We start from the raw sequence: 21,968 nt of genomic DNA, 5'->3' as shown, positions 1-21,968 counted from the left end.
TTTACCGTATGCCATTTTTGAACGCTGTAAAATGAAACCCCCAAAAATGTACTTGAGGAATCGCTTATTTTTCACCAGTTCATCTCATTTGAATTTTTTTTTACATTTTTTTAGTACATTATATCATAAAACAAATTCTGCCAATCAAAAGTACAACTCGTACTTTTTAAAAAAAAAAAAACGAAAAAAACCCCGAAAGCGCCATAAACGCAATTTTTTGGCCATATCCTTATAGGGTTAAGAATTATCCATCCTGCGTATTATTTGTACATACAGTATATATATATATATATATATATATATATATATATATATATATACTGTAATTGTTGTTTTATCGCTGCCTTTATCCCACTGATACGTAATTAAGGAGCTGTCAACATCTTGTAGAAGACGACCTTCCAATTATCTCTGTTAACAAGCAAACCCGAGTGCAACGTTTGGGGGGATGAACTCCACCAAAGTAATTGGCTTATTGCATATTAATTAGTGAAATTCCAAATTTGGTCAGTGTCCCCTGAGGAGTCACCCGGATAGGCCTGGTTCTGGGTGACTGAACTAGGCCTCGATGGGCAAACCTCCCTAAAAACAATGCACAAGGTTGTATGGGCCATTACTGAATCCTGCAGGAGGACAATCACTGCAGAATAAACCTCAAACGTTGCCTTTATTGCCGGGATTGTTGTGTGAAAGTGGCCGATAAATGAGACCACGAACCGATGGACATTAGACCTGACCCCTCCAGCTAAGGGTATTGTTGCTTAGCAACCAATCAACCAGAGATTTCCCACTGCCCTTTTTTGCACTATGTGTTCATTCTCGTAGCCCGCAGACTCCTTCAATCAATTTTCGTCTCCTCAATATCTGATTAGATATCTGTGCAATGATTTTCTAAATATTTCATTTCAGCTATATATGTCGCCCCCCCCCCCCCACAACCCCATTACAAATTGAATTTCAGGGGTAATTTTACTTTATAATGCTTCACTTCTTTATTTAGTATGGTTTTTTTTGTTAATTATTATCTATGGGATTTTAGTTCTTTTATAGTGTATTACTAGAGACTGGCATTTTTTTGTTTAGTTTTTATTGTAAATTTTATTTTTTGTTTTTATATGTAACAATTCCAGACCAAATTAATCAAGTGACAAGTGGTTTACTAATACCAAAAATCATCATCTAAAAAAAAATCAATATATGTACTGTATATATATATATATATATATATATATATATATATATATATATATAATATTTAACTTATTTTTTATATTTTTATATATATATTGTATAATATTAATATATATAAATGTGGCGCCCCTGAGGGTTCAGTCGCCACAGGGGTACTGCACCTCAGATGAGGTGTGGTATCTCCTCTTCCAGGTAAGGATGGAGCATCTCTCAGGACCCCACTTCACACTCAACACTACACCACTCATGTCCTGTAGGGGGCCTAAATTCACCAGGGTGCTGCCCCGGCCCGGGATAGAGGAGATGGGGGGAACCAAAGATAGAGGGAACCATGTAGTGGGTGAGGGTGGAGAGCACACGTTTAGGAAACACTTACTAATTCATATTTAACCTACAGCCATCTTAAGTTCAAGGTCTTTGATTGTGATCTTCGTCTTTGATTGTGGCACTCTGCTAGAGTCTGCAGCTGACTGAAGACACACGGTCCTCGTTCTCTGGCCTTGAGACTAGGAGCGGGTCAGTTAACCACTGTCTCTACCCGGTCAAGGTCCTGACCTAAGAAGGCCTGGAGGGGAGCAGAGGACATAGGCTCCACAGGCAAAAGGATCCCAGGGGGATGTGGAAGGAGCGGCGTACGCCACCTGTATTCTTTACTCTGGCCTAGTCAGAGGGACTCCTGCTGCAAGAGGGGTGACCGGCCCCCGATATCTGACTTTGTCACTTCACGTCTCAGTCAGAAAAGCCCGGAGGTTTAGTGGATCCCAGGGGGGATACGGACGGAGTGGCTTACGCCACCTGTATCTCTCTACCTGCGTTTATCCAGTGGGACCCGGCCTTACACCTTGTTCTAACCACACAAACAGTCAAGTGAAGACTTAGTGGGAGAACTCACCTAGGAGAGGAACACACACACCAGAGGGGTCTTGACAGGTGCTCCTGATCTACCTGGAAAGTGCTGGACCCCCTTCCCGATGGCCGCAGCACACCGCGAGGAGCAGAGGGAAGCTTTGCGGCTAAAGTTCACCTGAATGTGAGTAAAAACCCTGGATGACTTCACACCCCGCTTCAGCCTGTTATTTCCTGCGCGGCACTGCACCCACCATCCTTCCTCACACTGCCCTGAGGCCTGCTCCGCCTGCGGGGAGCCGTCCCATCTAAGCTGCCTGTAACACCGGCCTCAGTGGACTGAAGCAGCGCTGGTGTCCATCACCATAAACCGTAGGTGGCGTAGTCGGAAAATACCACTCAACCCTAAAAGCCCATTAAATCTTTTATGTGACCGCCCTGGGCATGGACCGGGTCCGGGCCACGACTGCAACCCCGAGACACCTACACTGACCCGGCTCCGAGTAACCCATTTCCCATATATACTAGCTATTGAACCCATTCTACGCCCGGGTGGTGAGCATTTTTATTGGCATATGGTCTCCCATGCTGGTATTTGTGCTGCACCATCCTGTCCACACCATCCTATCCTGGTATGCATGGCACCCCTCATCCCCATCCTGGTATGCATGGCACCCCTCATCCCCATCCTGGTATGCATGGCACCCCTCATCCCCAATCCTGGTATGCATGGCACCCCTCACCCCCAGTCCTGGTATGCATAGCACCCCTCAACACCAATCCTGGTATGTGTGGTACTCCTCATCCCTATCCTGATATGTATGGTATCCCTCATCCTGATATGCATGGGCCCCTCACCCACATCCTGGTATGCATGGAACCCCTCACCCCCATCCTGGTTTGCATGGCACCCCTCACCCCCATCCTGGTATGCATGGCACTCTTCACCCCAACTCCGGTATGTATGGCACCCCTCATCCCCAATCCCGGTATGCATGACACTCCTCATCCCCAATCCCGAAATGCATGGCACCCCTCATCCCCAATCCCGGTATGCATGGCTCCCTCATCCCCAATCCCGGTATGCATGGTCCCCTCACCCCCCAATCCTGGTATGCATGGTCCCCTCATACCCCAATAATGGTATGTGTGGTACCCCTCATCCTGGTATGCATGATCCCCTCACCCCCCAATCCTGGTATGTGTGGTACCCCTCACCCCCCAATCCTGGTATGCATGGTCCCTTCACCCCGCGATACTGGTATGCATGGTCCCCTCACCCCCCAATCCTGGTATGTGTGGTACCCTCATCCTCCCAATCCTGGTATGCATGGATCACTCATCCCCCCAATCCTGGTATGCATGATCCCCTCACCACACAATCCTGGTATGCATGGTCCCCTCATCCCCCCAATCCTGGTATGCATGGATCCCTCATCCCCCCAATCCTGGTATGCATGGTCCCCTCATTCCCCCAATCCTGGTATGCATGGTCCCCTCCCCCCCAATACTGGTATGCATGGTCCCATCACCACTCAATCCTGGTATGTGTGGCCCCCTCGTCCCCCAATCCTGGTATGTATGGTACCCCTCATTCCCCAATCCTGGTATGTGTGGCCCCCTCATCCCTTTCACGCTGCACACATACAAAAAAATAAACACTTATACTCACCTTTCTTCTCTGTGCTCCAGCGCTGCTGCGTCCTGTTCTGCCGGAGGCCAGGGGAGGAGTGTAGCACCGGAGTACGCGCGTGCCCATACCGCGCTGTCCGGCGCCATTTTGCTGAAGACACACTGCAAATGTGTCTTCAGTAAAATGGCGCCGGATAGTGCTATGCGCATGCGCCGATCCGACGCCTCACTCATGCCCCGGTCTCCGGCGAAGAGAGGCGCCGCTGCAATGCTCCTCCCGGTCAGGTAAGTATGTAAGTATGGCGCAGAAGATCGCAGTATGCGTTCAGTGTCTACGCATACCGCGGTCTCCGGCGCCATACACACTCCTCTTACCTGTAACGGCTGGATGTGTGCTTCTGTCTGGAGCAAGACTGCGCGTCATGCATGCGCAGTCTATAAAGGCTTCAGACAGAGACACGCATCTCCCGTTATATATATATATATATATATACATATATACAATACCAAATTAGTAATAGCCATTTTTTGTTAATTAATATTGGAATTTTTTTTTAACTTTGCATTTTATTTTGGGTTTTCATATGTGACATTTCCAGACCAAATTAATTAAGTGTCAATTGGTTTACGAATTACCAATCTTCATAGTAAAAATAATGTTATACCACAATAGCCATGACTATTCTTTTTAATTATTATATACTAGCTATTGAACCCGTTCTACGCCCGGGTGGCGAGCATTTTTATTGGTATATGGCTCCCATGCTGGTATGTGCTGCCCCCTTCCTGATATTTGCGCTGCCCCCATCCTGTCTCCACCTATCTTGGTGTGCATGGCAACACTCACCCCCAATCCTGGTATGCATGGCACCCCTCACCCCCAATCCTGGTATGCATGGCACCCCTCATTCCAAATCCTGGAATGCGTGGAACCCTTCATCCCCAATCCTGGTATGCGTGGTACTCCTCACCCCTATCCTGGTATGCGTGGCACCCCACACCCCCAATCCCGGTATGCGTGGCACCCCTCACCCCCAATCCCGGTATGCATGGCACCCCTCACCCCCAATTTCGGTATGCATGGCACCCCTCACCCCCAATCCTGGTATGCATGGCGCCCCTCATTCCAAATCCTGGAATGCGTGACACCCCTCATCCCCAATCCTGGTATGCGTGGAACCCCTCATCCCCAATCCTGGTATGTGTGGTACTCCTCACCCTTATTCCGGTATGTGTGGCACCCCTCACCCCCAATCGCAGTATGCGTGGAACCCCTCACCCCCAATCCCGGTATGCGTGGCACCCCTCACTCCCAATCCCGGTATGCATGGTACACCTCACCCCCAATCCCGGTATGCGTGGCACCCCTCACCCCCAATCCCGGTATGCGTGGCACCCTTCACCCCCAATCCCGGTATGCGTGGCACCCCTCACCCCCAATCCCGGTATGCGTGGCACCCCTCACCCCCAATCCCGGTATGCGTGGCACCCCTCACCCAAAATCCCAGTATGCATGGCACCCCTCCCCCCAATCCCAGTCTGCATGGCACCCCTCACTCAAAATACCAGTATGCATGGCACCCCTCACCCCCAATCCCGGTCTGCATGGCACCCCTCATCCCCAATCCCAGTATGCATGGCACCCCTCATCCTTATCCTGGTATGATTGGTACTCCTCATCCTGATATGCATGGTGCCCCGCATTCCTATCCTGGTATGTATGGTCCCCTCACCCCCCAATCCTGATACGCATGGTACCCCTCATCCTGGCATGCACGGTCCCCCTCATCCTGGTATGCATGGTCCCCCTCATCCTGGTATGCATGATCCCCTCACCTCCCAATCCTGGTATGTGTGGTACCCCTCACCCCCCAATCCTGGCATGCATGGTCCCGTCACCCCCCAATCCTGGTATGTGTGGTACTCCTCATCCCCCAATCCTGGTATGCATGGTCCCCTCACCCCCCAATCCTTGTATGTGTGGCCACGTCATCCCCAAATGCTGGTATGTGTGGTCCCCTCACCCCCCAAACCTGGTATGCGTGGTCCCCTCACCCCCCAATCCTGGTATGTGTGGTACCCCTCACCCCCAAATCCTGGTATGCGTGGTCCCCTCACCCCCCAATCCTGGTATGTGTGGTACCCCTCACCCCCCAATCTTGGTATGAATGGCACCCCTCACCCCCCAATCCTGGTATGCATGGTCCCCTCATCCCCCAATCCTGGTATATATGGCACCCCTCACCTCCCAATCCTGGTATGCATGGTCCCCTCACCCCCCAATCCTGGTATGCATGGTACACCTCATCCTGGTATGCATGGTCCCCTCACCCCAGAATCCTGGTATATATGGTACCCCTCACCCCCCAATCCTGGTATGCATGGTCCCCTCACCCCCCCCAATCCTGGTATGTGTGGTACTCCTCACCCCCCAATCCTGGTATGTATGGTACCCCTCACCCCCCAATCCTGGTATGCATGGTCCCCTCACCCCCCAATTCTGGTATGTGTGGCACCCCTCATCCCCAATCCTGGTATGCGTGGTACTCCTCACCCCTATCCCGGTATGCGTGGCACCCCTCACCCCCAATCGTGGTATGCGTGGAACCCCTCACCCCCAATCCCGGTATGCTTGGCACCCCTCACTCCCAATCCCGGTATGCATGGCACCCCTCACCCCCAATCCCGGTATGCGTGGCACCCCTCACCACCAATCCCGGTATGCATGGCACCCCTCACTCAAAATCCCAGTATGCATGGCACCCCTCACCCCCAATCCCGGTCTGCATGGTACCCCTCATCCCCAATCCCGGTATACATGGCACCCCTCATCCTTATCCTGGTATGATTGGTACTCCTCATTCTGGTATGCATGGTGCCCCGCATTCCTATCCTGGTATGTATGGTACCCCTCACCCCCCAATCCTGGTATGCATGGTCCTCTCACCCCCCAATCCTTGTATGTGTGGCCCCGTCATCCCCCAATCCTTGTATGTGTGGTCACCTCACCCCCCAATCCTGGTATGTGTGGTATCCCTCACCCCCCAATCCTGGTATGCATGGTCCCCTCACCCCCCAATCCTGGTATGTGTGGCCCCCTCATCCCCCAATCCTGGTATGCATGGTCCCCTCACCCCCCCCAATCCTGGTATGCGTGATCCCCTCACCCCCCAATCCTGGTATGTGTGGTACCCCTCACCCCCAAATCCTGGTATGCGTGGTCCCCTCACCCCCCAATCCTGGTATGTGTGGTACCCCTCACCCCCCAATCTTGGTATGTATGGCACCCCTCACCCCCCAATCCTGGTATGCATGGTCCCCTCATCCCCAAATCCTGGTATATATGGCACCCCTCACCCCCCAATCCTGGTATGCCTGGTCCCCTCACCCCCCAATCCTGGTATGGGTATGCATGGTACACCTCATCCTGGTATGCATGGTCCCCTCACCCCATAATCCTAGTATATGTGGTACCCCTCACCCCCCAATCCTGGTATGCATGGTCCCCTCACCCCCCAATCCTGGTATGTGTGGCCCCCTCATCCCCCAATCCTGGTATACATGGTCCTCTCACCCCCCAATCCTGGTATGTGTGGTACCCCTTACCCCCCAATCCTGGTATGCATGGTCCCCTCACCCCCCAATCCTGGTATGTGTGGCCCCCTCATCCCCCAATCCTGATATACATGGTCCTCTCACCCCCCAATCCTGGTATGTGTGGTACCCCTCACCCCCCAATCCTGGTATGTATGGCACCCCTCACCCCCCAATCCTGGTATGCATGGTCCCCTCACCCCCAAATCCTGGTATGTATGGCACCCCTCACCCCCCAATCCTGGTATGCATGGTCCCCTCACCCCCCAATCCTGGTATGCATGGTACCCCTCATCCTGGTATGCATGGTCCCCTCACCCCCCAATCCTGGTATGTGTGATACCCCTCAACCCCCAATCTTGGTATGCATGGTCCCCTCACCCCCCAATCCTGGTATGCATGGTCCCCTCACCCCCCAATCCTGGTATGCATGGTACCCCTCATCCTGGTATGCATGGTCCCCTCACCCCCCAATCCTGGTATGTGTGATACCCCTCAACCCCCAATCTTGGTATGCATGGTCCCCTCACCCCCCAATCCTGGTATGTGTGGTACTCCTCACCCACCAATCCTGGTATGTATGGTACCCCTCACCCCCCAATCCTGGTATGCATGGTCCCCTCACCCCCAATCCTGGTATGTGTGGCCCCCTCATCCCCCAATCCTGGTATGTATGGTCCCCTCACCCCCCAATCCTGGTATGCATGGTCCCCTCACCCCCCAATCCTGGTATGTGTGGTACCCCTCACCCCCCAATCCTGGTATGTATGGCACCCCTCACCCCCCAATCCTGGTATGCATGGTCCCCTTACTCCCCAATCCTGGTTTGCATGGTCCCCTCACCCCCCAGTCCTGGTATGTGTGGCCCCCTCATCCCTTTCACGCTGTACACACATTACACACATACAAAAAATTAAACACTTATACTCACCTTTCTTCTCTGTGCTCCAGCGCTGCTGCATCCTGTTCTGCTGCAGGCCGGGGGAGGAGTGCGGCGCCGGAGCACCGCGATGTCCGGCGCCATTTTGCTGAAGACACACTGCAAATGTGTCTTCAGTAAAATGTCGTCGGATAGCGCTATGCGCATGCGGCGATCCGACCTTCACTCATGCCCCGATCTCCGGCGAAGAGAGGCGCCGCAGCAACGCTCCTCCCGGTCAGGTAAGTACGGCGCTGGAGATCGCGGTATGCGTTCAGTGTCTACGCATACTGCGATCTCCGGCGCCATACACCTCCTCTTACCTGTAACGGCTGGATGCCTGCTTCTGTCTGGAACCAGACTGTGCGTTGCGCATGCGCAGTCTATAGAGGCTTCAGACAGAGACACGCATCCCCGGTTATATTATAGATATATATATATATTTTTTTTACTGATAATTAAAATGTTTAATTTTTAATATGGAATAGTTCCAGACTAAATGAATCTAAAGGTTTATTAAATTTAATAATTATCATAGTAGAAACAAAATAAAAACAAACCAAAAAAATTATTTTTAGAATTCCATTTGGTCAACCGCTTTTCTAGCAGAAGACCTACTTACAATCACCAAATTACTAGGGGAGTTCAGTAGTTAAAGGGATTGTCCAGCATCTCTACATACCTGCCAAGACGAGTGAATAATCAGCAGGTATCATGCACGTGTCCTATTTTAACGTTTTTTTTTCTACTGCATGCCTCTTGTGAGTTATGCAGGGTCATAAAGTCATCAGGATCGCCCCTTTAAAATCCTTGACAATCAGCTGTCCAGAGCAAGCTGTGAGCAGGTGCGCAATTTTTCTGCAGTGGCCACTTCAGGAGAAATAGGTATGACATGGTGTCCATTTAAATTAACATGTGACAATATAATGATGGAGTCATCCAGAGCCAAGTTGCAGCAGCTCTCCAATCTGCCCAATAGAGTCCATATACCCTAAATAAAGCATACAAGAGTTGTCTTAATAGGGCAGACCCTTTAAAACCATGGAAATTCAGCTTTTTATGGCATAGATATCTAATGCAGTTATTAGCTAGCCTGCTAGCTGATGGTTTCCATGAATCAGCAGGAACAACACAAAACAAAGAAACCAGATTTCACATTTGCTGACGATATGGACAATGATCATGCAAAATGAAGATCTAATACCGACATGATTAAAAATAATATCCTCTTCCATAGTATGAACAGCGACTACGTGGCACAGACCTGATCCTGCATTTATTTTTATAACGCGTTAGGACCACAAAATAAGTCGGCAGAGTTAATGATCGTCACAAGGTTTCCTGGAAGTCATGGATTAGAAAAACTGACACCTTTAAGTGAAAGATGATGCTTTATCTGTGAGATGACACGAAACTCCTGGGTAATATACGACTTCTACATCCAGTTTACAATCAATGTCTAATGGAGTCCTGCAAAAATTGTAAAAAAAAAAAATCAAAAGGTTAATAGAGCGTTGGCCCTTGTTTAATTGAAAAAATGAGTGAAATATCATAAAGTATGGAGACTACCGATGTTATAGAAAGATGTAACACCTTAAACGGATAGTCCGATACATAAAATGCCTTGTATAAATATCTATTTTAAAAACCTAACCATTTTTGTAATTTGCTTTATTTGATAAGTCCTTTCTGTTCTCCCTATATGTAACGTCACAGGAGGATGGTCCTGCATTCACTTTCCCGACACTTCTATCACTCCCCTGAAACAGGATGTCATCAGGGTGCGGCGATACGGTCACTTACCACAACGTCTGTCACTGCCCCCCTCTGCTGATGTCCAAAATCAATTGTTCTGATAGAAGTGGAGAAGTGACAGTGCGGCGCTGCTGTCACTCTTACTACTTCTAGCACAGTAGCTCCCTGATGACGTCTCTTTAGAAAATCCCCTCAAACAAAAAGTCACAGGAAGTGTAGTTAAAAAAATACAGGAATTAGCCACATAGGGAGAACAATGGGGAATTTTCAAATAAAGCAAATTACAAAAGTGGATAGGGCTTTAAAATAGATATTTTCTCAGGGCATTTTATGTATCAGGCCTCCCCTTTAAAATCTCTCCACGGAACGGAATGATAGAGAACATTGCATTGTTTGTAGAGAGAATTTCCTGGGATCTGTTCTACTCCTAATGTTAGTGCTTTATTGTAGAAATCTGTAGCAAATGTAAATACTTGAATCCAGGTAATAATATATGCTACGATAGGAACGTGTCATATTCCTCACCTTCCAACAGCCTTTAGTTCGCCTTGCCCTGACCGCATACTTTGTGTTCAGGTCAACAAAAAAATCTACCTAAAATTATAAAGAAGATAGATAATGGGAGATGAAGCTGTAGCTTTAATTCTTAAGTGTGACTCTGAGACTGCATGCTGTGAGAGGGGAGAGAGAGCAGCAGAGGAGACGTCTAATTGGCTCTTAGCCCAAAGCAAAGCTATTATGGGTTGAGGATGTGCCTGGTATTGATGTTCACTCCTTGTCTCATCTTGTTGTAACATCTATGTCGGTACCTGCCTCCTCTGTTTTCACTTCAGTCACCGGCCAGTGCCACACCTTCATTGCCAGTGAAACAGAGTGACAATGTGGCACTCCTGTTTGATTCCTCTGTTGCCTCTGGTTGCAGGTAGGGAGAGAGCACAATTGTGCCGCCTGTCCGAACTGTCAATCTTAAGGAGCACTCCACCCTCCAGAAAACAGGAAGCAGGGAGGAAGAGGAGTGATGTACCCTTAAAGAAAGAAGATGAGGAAAACCTTTTAATCCCGATATTTATGTGACTAAGATGTGGTAACAGGCAGAGCCACCCGTATACCAAGATAGTATAAACGATGGAGGGTTCAATGAGCACCAAAACTTCTTGTCCAGGGGTCCTGTAAGTTATACACTACGGCCCCTTCATTTTCTAGAATGGCTCAGATGGGAGTCCAAGATCGCAGACGTCCAATAGGTGATGGAATGCCCTTATAAGATCAATAGCGTGTACATCAGCTTGGAAACTTCTGATTGGAGAACCAATGAGAAAAAAATAAATGATCCTATTGTGAAAAATATGACAGGAGTCTCATTTTAACTTAACACAGTTTTTTCCAATATGTTTTGAAACCAATTATCCACTTCTCGAAAATATTCACTAATTACCCAAATACTATACAAGTATCAATTGACCCCACTTGACCTTCTCTTCAATTGTTTCCATACCTTTGTACAAAAAGATGGCATTTTCCCCCACAGACCCTCTAAAGATTTCTGTATTAAATGCTTTTTGCCTAGGCTGTTAATCCTCCAAATACAACTAAAGTAATGGTCCCTACAATGGATTATCCCATAGAGAAGTTCTGCTATACCATATTATATATTTCTTGTGTATAAAAAATAAAGATGCTTAAATACATTTTTGCATTGATTTTTGTGGAATAGTTTATACATTTATTTCACGCTGCTTTAGTTGTAAAAGCAAAAAAAAAAATCTATCTCCTGTGGCATATTGTGTAAGGAGGTCAGAGGACATGTGACAAATTTTATAAGGGTGCAAAATTTCACACCTAGGACTAGAGTTACAGTTAGGACTAGGGTTAGGGCTAGAGTTAGGGAAAGGATTAGGTTTAGTGATAGGGTAGTAAGAAAGTTATATATATATATATATAAAAAAAAAAATAAAATACAAAGTTGTAATAAAAAAAATAAGTAAAAGAAAATATAACAATATTTAATACATATATATAATTTTTGTCGTATTTCAGCAACAAGCAAAAAATAACTAGCGGGTCAAAGGGCAAACTGTAATTCCTTCAATATTTTCTTACAATACAATACATGTGCTTGAGGGATAAGAGGTTCAATACTGGACTGGTATAAGGGACTTAGAGTGCCAATGCTCCACAGTTTAGAAGGCGCAAAATTGTTGCCTTGCCCAAGGCAATGATAACTCATGCTACTCCACTGTCTCTATCTACAGCGGATGAAATAAAGATTGAAATATCAACAATTTTCCAAGTAAATATATTTCTAAAGGCGCTATTGACGTGAAATTCTCACCACATGTCGGTAACAACCCATCCAATCCACACAGGTAAAGAAATCAAACCATCAATGTCCATAAATTAAGTTATGTGTAATAATGAGTTATGACACAGGGAAAAAGTATTGAACACATGAAAAAAGAGAGGTGCAAAAAGCCATGGAAAGTCATGACACCAGCTGAAATCTATCAGTAATTAGAAAACAATCCTGCCACTTAGTGACAAATAATATCAACTGGTTCAACTGATGGCCGATAAGGTGTCTCATTACCAAGGTGCCACACAAGAAACATCTCATGATGGGTAAAACCAGTGAGCTGTCACAAGACCTTCACAACCTTATTATTGCAAAACATACTGATCACATTGGTTACAGAATCATTTCTAAACTACTGAAGATTCCAGTGAGCACTGTTGGGGCCATAATCCAGAAGTGGAAAGAGCAGTCATCTTTCTTCAAAATCAGGATCCTCATAGCATCTGTTCACACCCTCCATCACTTATTAGCCCTCTGTGTCTCTACTTGTACTGATACTGGTGTCACGCAAGGTGTGGGAAAGACTTAGTGCAACACAGAGGGAAGAGGGAAAGGGAGTCCAGACACTAGGGAAAAGGGGGAGTGGAGACCTCCTAGTCTGGTCTAGTGTCACCCTGTCTCAACTACCGTCCCTATATTGGCTCTTCACCAATTCCCACACTCGTGCCTCGCCTTGACTTTCCCTGGCATATGGCTAAGGCTAGGGAAGGAGGAAGATGAGCACTAGACAATCTCCACTAACCTCTATAGACAACAAGGGTAGACAAACAGGGGGGGAATTGCTTAGCTTTAGACGACTCCAGACAAATGCGCACACGGCCTCAAGCTCCAGAGAAGACGAAGTACTGCTCTTGCTAAAGACTCACAAGTAGTAATGAATATCGTTGGCACCTCCCTCTCAGACACACTAGGTATTTATACACCCAGGCCAGGGAGCTAATTAGCCAGAGGGAGGTAGCCGCTGGGTCCTAGAGACAGCCAGGCTCTAAGAAGATGTCTGTAATGCCAAACGTAGAGATCTCCTGCAACCCACTGCAGGATGACTGTCTGTCACCTCTGACACACCCGTGACAACTGGATGGTGACTGGTTCATGCATCATTATTTGAATACCCCTATGAATTTTATTGATGGCTGTACTCTACAATACAAGCAATTTTTACCATTCACCTTATGTGTCGCCCCTTATTTCCTCCTAGATTGTAGGCTTGCAAGCAGAGCCTTCACTCCTTTTGGTGTATAATTTACGGTATGTGTTACTCTGTAATGTCTTTAATGTCTGCACAAGTCCCCTCTAAAATGTAAAGTGCTGCGGAATATGTTGACGCTATATAAATAAAAATTATTATAACATATTTTCACCGTAAACCGTCCGCGACCAGGTGCTCCCTGCAAGATTTTAGACAGAGAAGTGAAAAGAATTATCAGAAGAGTTGTCCAAGAGCCAAGGATCACCTGTGGAGGGCTACAGAAAGACCTGGAATCAGCAGGTACAATTGTTTCAAAGAAAACAATAAGCAATGCACTCAATCTCCATGACCTGTATGCATGCTCATCACGCAAGACTCCATTGCTGAACGAAAAGCATGTTAAAGCGCGTTTAAAGTTTGCTGAACAACACTTAGACAAGCCTGTGACATATTGCGAGAATATAGTCTGATCAGATGAGACCAAAATTTAACTCTTTGGATGCCATAATACACACAATGTTTGGAGGCCAAAAGGCACTACATGTCTCCCCAAAAACACCATACCAACAGTGAAGGTTGGAGGTGGGAACATCATGGTGTGGGGCTGTTTTTCAGCATACGGCACTGGCAAACTTCATATAATTGAAGAAAAGATGAATGAACAAATGTGTCGAGACATTCTTAATAAAAATCTGCTGCCATCTACCAGGACGATGAAGATGATAGAGGGTGGACATTTCAGCAACACAATGATCCCAAACACACAGCCGAGGAAGCTCTCAAATTGTTTCAGAGAAATAAAATAAAACTGCTAAAATGACCAAGCCAATCACCGGACCTGAATCCAAGAGAAAATATATGGAAGGAACTAAAGCGCCTTCAGGATGTGAACAATGTTTTTGTGGAAGATTGGGCCAAAATCAGAGCAATGCCTGTGACTAGTTTCTCCATACAGAAGCCATCATGAAGCTGTCATCACCAGCAAAGGCTTGTGTGTAAAGTATTAAGTAAATTTCAGTAAGCGTGTTCAATACTTTTTCCCTGTGTCATTTCTCATTATTACACATAACTTAATTTATGGAAATCTATGGTTTATTTCTTAGCCTGTGTGGGTTGGATGGCTTGTTACTGACATAGTGAGAATTTCATGTCAACAGCACCTTTGCAAATATATTTACTTAGGAAACTAGTGACATGTTTAATACCTATTTCACCCGCTGTATATAATTTTTTCAAAACTTTTTTTTTACTCTGCTTACCAATCACTATGGAGTAAAAAAATAGTTTTATATTTGATGTGTCTGAATCGGCCATATATTTAGAGAGGCGTTTTGAAAAGAAGTATATTATGCTCATAGGTGTATACCGACCTCAAAGCTTAATAAGCTGAGTGGAGGGAAGAAGTTAAAAAATAATAAAAGATTATACTTACCTGTATGATGCTCACCCCCAAACTAGCCGCAACTTTTGGTCCTCTGTTCTTCTGGTGCTGTCTAGATCTCACGTGGTCATGTGGAGCGCTACCTAGGATGGAGGAGTCTTGTAGAAATCCTGCAGAGAACACATTGGTTAATCCCCTGCTGATTTGTAGAACAGCTGGGGGGGGTTAAAGTGGTCTATCATTAGATGTGTTCCTAATATAGAAATATGTCACTTGCTAGAATATTTGTATTAGTATGTCCAATGTCCTGGCAGTTCCATTTCCAGCTAGCCTCCTAATCCACAATGCAGAGAGCAGTTGTCCCCAACCTTTCTTATCTCGAGAGCCACATTCAGCGCTGAGATATGGCCACATCCAGAGCCTCCCCAGTAGTGACACCCAGAGTCCCCATTACTGTATAATGACAATGAAAGATTTCCCACAGCAGGAATATTAAGAACTTGTTTCCTCCTCCTTTATAAGAAGCATACTTACATCTTGGGACTCATACCTTACGTATATTTGCTATTCTAGCATCAAGCACACTCATCACAGTGTTGCATCCAGATTCAAGCACCACTCTAACTGACAGTATCATCCTGTCTGTGCAGGATACCCAAAAAGTCACCATCCAGAGAAATTCTCATAACTGTTTGCTTGACCTGGTGTTAATTTCACCAAGCTGGTAGACTGCAGAGATCCACACATCTTGGGCCGACGAGCCACATGTAGCTCACAAGCCACAGGTTGGGTTTATCTGGCATGGAGTATAAACAGAAGGGGGCTGGCTTGGCTATTAAAAACAGAAAGTCTGGGGACCACCTTCACACATAATATTGATGACATTGCAACAAAGGAAACTCTCTCTTGTATGAACACAAACCGAAGGTGGACCTGCTAGAATATAGGAGGATATTGTAGGACTTTTTGTCCTTGACAAGGAAAAGGGGGAAGGCTCCTGCTGCAGCCACTTGCTTTACAGCCAGACACAGGGCAGTGAGGAGGAGAAGGGGAAACATAACTTAGCATGGCTTATATGAAAGGCAGTCTTGAGGACCTTTATTAGGTCCTGGGCTGACCCACGAGTGACACTGCCTCAGTGATTTCCACCTGGTGAGGTGGATTTTGAAGCCTCTCATTCAGATGAACAGATTTTAAGCAGTGCGGAGAGGTGGTGCTGGTGCAGCATGAGTAGCGGTGTTGAAGATACACTGCTCAAAAAAATAAAGGGAACACTCAACACATCCTAGATCTGAATGAATGAAATATTCTCATTGAATACTTTGTTCTGTACAAAGTTGAATGTGCTGACAACAAAATCACACAAAAATCATCAATGGAAATCAAATTTATTAACCAATGGAGGCCTGGATTTGGAGTCACCCCCAAAATTAAAGTGGAAAAACACACTACAGGCTGATCTAACTTTGATGTAATGTCCTTAAAACAAGTCAAAATGAGGCTCAGTATTGTGTGTGGCCTCCACGTGCCTGTATGACCTCCCTACAACGCCTGGGCATGCTCCTGATGAGGTTGCGGATGGTCTCCTGTGGGATCTCCTCCCAGACCTGGACTAAAGCATCCGCCAACTCCTGGACAGTCTGTGGTGCAACGTGACGTTGGTGGATGGAGCGAGACATGATGTCCCAGATGTGCTCAATCGGATTCAGGTCTGGGGAACGGACGAGCCAGTCCATAGCTTCAATGCCTTCATCTTGCAGGAACTGCTGACACACTCCAGCCACATGAGGTCTGGCATTGTCCTGCATTAGGAGGAACCCAGGGCCAACCGCACCAGCATATGGTCTCACAAGGGGTCTGAGGATCTCATCTCGGTACCTAATGGCAGTCAGGCTACCTCTGGTGAGCACATGGAGGGCTGTGCGACCCTCCAAAGAAATGCCACCCCACACCATTACTGACCCACTGCCAAACCGGTCATGCTGAATGATGTTGCAGGCAGCAGATCGCACTCCACGGCGTCTCCAGACTCTGTCACGTCTGTCACATGTGCTCAGTGTGAACCTGCTTTCTTCTGTGAAGAGCACAGGGGGCCAGTGGCGACTTTGCAACCCTGGTGTTCTGTGGCAAATGCCAAGCATCCTGCACGGTATTGGGCTGTGAGCACAACACCCATCTGTGGACATTGGGCCCTCATGCCACCCTCATGGAGTTGGTTTCTAACCGTTTGTGCAGACACATGCACTTTTGTGGCCTGCTGGAGGTCATTTTGCAGGGCTCTGGCAGTGCTCCTCCTGTTCCTCCTTGCACAAAGGCGGAGGTAGCGGTCCTGCTGCTGGGTTGTTGCCCTCCTACGGCCCCCTCCACATCTCCTGGTGTACTGGCCTGTCTCCTGGTAGCACCTCCAGCCTCTGGACACTACGCTGACAGACACAGAAAAACTTCTTGCCACAGCTCGCATTGATGTGCCATCCTGGATGAGCTGCACTACCTGAGCAACTTCTGTGGGTTGTAGAGTCCGTCTCATGCTACCACGAGTGTGAAAGCACAACCAACATTCAAAAGTGACCAAAACATCAGCCAGAAAGCATTGATACTGAGATGTGGTCTGTGGTCCCCACCTGCAGAACCACTCCTTTATTGAGTGTGTCTTGATAATTGCCAATAATTTCCATCTATTGTCTATTCCATTTGCACAACAGCATGTGAAATTGATTGTCAATCAGTGTTGCTTCCTAAGTGGACAGTTTGATTTCACAGAAGTTTGATTTACTTGGAGTTACATTCTGTGGTTTAAGTGTTCCCTTTATTTTTTTGAGCAGTGTATAATGAGCTGCAGTAGTGAAGCAGTAGAAGTGAATTAGTGCAGCTGGAGCAGTGAAGTTGTTATAAAGGAGACCAAATACAGCAGAACTGGTACAGAGAATATATTGTAGTGGAGACCAGATGTAGCAAAGCTCGTAAAGTAGAGTTGCAGTGGAGACCAGATGTAGCACTGGGGGTACAGCGGAGTTGTTGTAAAGAACAGTTGTAGCAGAGATGGAACCTGGATGGATAGCAGAACAAAGTAGTAACAGGAATGCCAAGCCGACTACCTGAATACTCAGGCAACATCCTGTTACCTGACCAGAGTTAAATGACCTGGTGGCATGAAATCATCGAAATGTGTAGGGTTGCTGTTGCAATTAGTTGCTAGGGAGTAGAGGAAGAACTGTCCGGAGGAGAAGTGGGACAGGTGAATAAACTGATAAAACCAATGATACACAATTTTAAGCCAGGAACTGGTTGTAGACCATTGCACCTTAATAATTATTTCAAAAAAATGTAGTGGTTCTTTCTTCATCATTGTAATCTTATATTCTGAAAATAGTTTATAGCAAATAAAATGGCTGCCATGAGTAAAGATCTGGACTGTCAGGATTTCTCCCCTCAGTGTGTCTGGGATGCAGTTACTGACAGCTCAATTGTCCAGTCTGGTGTAGAGGCGTGCTGAGCTATCAGTGTTTTGATTGACAGCTCGGCCATCCAATCTGAGACTGGGAGGTGCTCGGCTACCTTCAGGTGTTCCCTGCCCCAGGTGATTGCCCAGCTACTCAGCTGGTCTGTCAGTCCCAGATCTCTCTGCAAGACGTAAATTCAGCTCTGTGTGGTTTGTTCCTTTGTGCCTTTCATTGCTTGTGGTTCTTTTTGCTGCCTGTCCTTGGACCTCGTTCTGGCCATCCGTTTTGCCCAGCCCCTTTGCTCTGATCCGTTATTTTCCTGGTATTCTGACCTCGGACTATGCCTTTATCTCTTCCCTCTGTTTATGATGTACCCTCCTGACTCTTCGGACTACTTGACTACCCTGACTCAGGGCTCATCTTGAGAAGTGACTCAGTGTCACATGGACATTACAAAGCAATACATCCCCTAGTTGTAGACTAAGAGATTCTTAAGGTCAAGAAGACTTTACTGAATTGGGTTTTGGTCTTTGGAACTAAAATGAGGACATTAAAAAATAGGTAATTTTGCAATAACTTAACACTGTCCTTTATACCATGATATGTAGTTTTGAATTATCTGAGTTCAATAAATTTGAACTGAGATCATCAAAACTTTGTCAGACCCGTAAGATTAAAATAAACTCACGCTGTGTGGATCAATCGTATGTCAGATAATTTACACAACTGATCTGACCGACATGACAGACTGAACTGGGAGATCAATGACAAAACGGGGATAATTAGTTAGCAAAATGTGCTAGATATCTGATGGAATTTGGGCCAAAATGGTGGAGTAGTGGTTGTACAATGTATTACAATTATCATTCTGTTCGCCCTATTTAGATACATTTAGAGTATTGCGCCGCTTTTGTTTCCTCCTTTTTTCTTTGTTTGTTTGTTTTTCAGAATTCTCCTCCAGAGTTTTTACTGTTATGTTCTGCAACTTAGAACTAAGGAATAGAAGGGAAAAGCTGTCCCTGCACTGAGACTCAGCTTTACCCTACGCTGGGGTGGGTGCCCTATTCCTCTATTCCTTGGGAATAGCCCCACCGAAACTCCTGCACTGAATTCAAACGAAGACCTGTAGGAAAGGGAAAGGAGTCCTTAAAAGATCTAAGGACTAGGAGCAAAAGCAGGAGACCTCCTAACTGAAAAGTTAGTTGCAGAAACAAAAATTAATGGAAACAAAACTGGTGGAACAAGAAGTCCCAGGATAACTATAGTCCAAAGCAAGAAGAACTAAACCAGGCTACAACACTGATGTCCAGCAGGGAATGGGGGCCAGGTACTGGGTAATAAAGAGTGCAGAGATCACGTGACCAAGAAACCCAGCACCAGAGGAAAAGACTAGAAGCCAGCAAACCACAACAAGATGGCCAATAGTAAAACAACATAGATTCTAACATTTACAAAATCTGGTTGGAAAACAAAATCCTTATTGGCAATATATTTCAGATGATATGCCAAAGTTGTAGAAAAAGACAAGGGAGGACAATTCAAAAAGAATGATGGAGCACACGCCTGTCTTAATGAAGAGCTCCCTGGAGTAGGATGTACCGAATTTATTAGGAGGCTCTATGTGGAGTTCGCCTTGCCAGAAATGCTACTCTGGTCAGGGACTGGAATAGCAAGTACAAAGCACCTGGATTTTTAATAATTTGACAGGCAGGCATGGTCACACACCGGCTCCCAACCATTTCAGCGGAGCTGATTCACACTGGCGTGAAAGCGCCAAAAGTAGACAAATTTTTGCACAGCTCCTAATTGCGCAAAAAAATTAAACTTTTTAAAGCCTTTACACCAGTTTTCTGGTGTAAAAACTTTGCTCAATTGGCCCCATTGAGCGCACATCCAAGACGTATACATTGATCTATTGCAGCTAAGCAAAAATTTACAAAACTGAACACGAGGTTCTCAGTTAACATTCTGATCAGAATGTATGAAGCCCACTGCCATGTCATGGCAAACCTCTCAGTGGGTCCTTGACCTTAAAGGTGCGTCACCATGCGCTGACCACTGCTGAAGCAGTAGAGCACCATCTGGTGGAGCAAACTGGTGCCCCAAGGCACCCATACTGCTAGGCAAAGCCCCCATGGCCTACTATCATGTCACCCCACAGGCACAGCATCACAGTAAAAATGGTGGACACACAGCACCAACACCAAGTGAACAGATCTAAAGTTTGAGACCATGTGGAAGGTGAGTTTTTTAGATCTATTGTAGTATATTTAAAAAGGGAAAGTTCTCCAAAATATACCCATCATGTGCCACCAAGTATTGGCCTACACAAAGACCGCTTTCTAAAGAGTTCTGCATCGGCTAATATGAAGACTAAGGCAAACTTTTCTTTTAAAGTTGGTGATTGCTGTTGAGTTAAAGTTGTTAAAGTTGGTGATTGCTGCTGTTGCTCACTGTTGAGTCTGTCCATGTCTACTACTGCTTGTGCTGTTTTATTTCATATTTTCTTATTTCATATATTATTAATTTCGGATTTGAAAGCCAGATCCTACTTTGTTGTGCTTTTCGCATTTGTTAATTTTTTTTTTTATTTCATAAAATTTTTCTAGCTTATGAATTAAATCAATCCAATTGCATAGAAGAGAAATATTTTAATTTTAGCTCTTTAGGCATAACTCCCAACTTTTCCAGAAAATAAAAAGTGACAAACTATGCGACGCACGTTGTGCAAATTTTTGGCCACACGCATTTACCATTTCTCTCTACCCTGGCAGGACATTCAGCAGACCGCATAGATGTCCCATTATATCCAGGACTGTTGGTACCTATAGATTTATTTTTTATTCATTCATTCATAGTTTTAGCAGCCAAAACTTTTTCACTTTTGCTTAAGCCTCACTACATGTGGTCTTGCTTTTTTGCGAGACAACCTGTAGTGCCATTTTGCAATGTAAAGTCTGTAAGGTTGTGTTCACATGTAGAGTAAATGCTGCATTTTTCCTGCACATTTTCAGCATGTGTCTCTACCAAACTACACAATATCAATCTACTTTGATTATTGCATTAATGCTACTTTTTGTTAGCCTTATTCCACCTTATTTGGAACATTTTTAGTGCAGATTACAATGAACAAGTGAGTGAAAGTTGGAACGTATCCCTGACCTGCTCCTCCAAATTGGGACTGTTCTGCTGAATCCAGGATCGTTGGGAGCTATGCTTTAGGTAATGAAAATTCCAATCCCCGTCAGCACGGATCTTAGCATTTCTATTCTGGCCATTTTAAGAACTAGGATGAAGCCCATCGAAGGTGTCCTATTTGAACTTTTCTTTACGTGAGGTATGATCTACCAGAAGCACATTCATTTTACACATCTAGGTTGTAATGCATTGAAATACATTGCTAATAATAATAATAATTTTATTTCTATAGCGCCAACATATTCTGCAGCACTTTACAATTCAGCGGGGACATATACAAACAATTGTTATGCTAGAGTAGCATCTCATTTGGAAAAATAGGTAACAAACTAAAAACTGCAACTGACTCTGCCAGTTCCTGTACAAACTAGAGATCCTGATCTGCAGTCCTTAAAGGTTTCTACGTGAACATAGATAACCATAAATATAGACTAGAAGATGGCAGCTTGGACCTAAACTGCCTGAAAGGC

The sequence above is a fragment of the Phyllobates terribilis genome, unplaced genomic scaffold (genome assembly GCF_046119375.1).
Source record: "Phyllobates terribilis strain yellow unplaced genomic scaffold, ASM4611937v1 Scaffold_1__5_contigs__length_1240528914, whole genome shotgun sequence".
Classification (NCBI taxonomy): domain Eukaryota; kingdom Metazoa; phylum Chordata; class Amphibia; order Anura; family Dendrobatidae; genus Phyllobates; species Phyllobates terribilis.
This window is presented reverse-complemented; position numbering follows the sequence as displayed.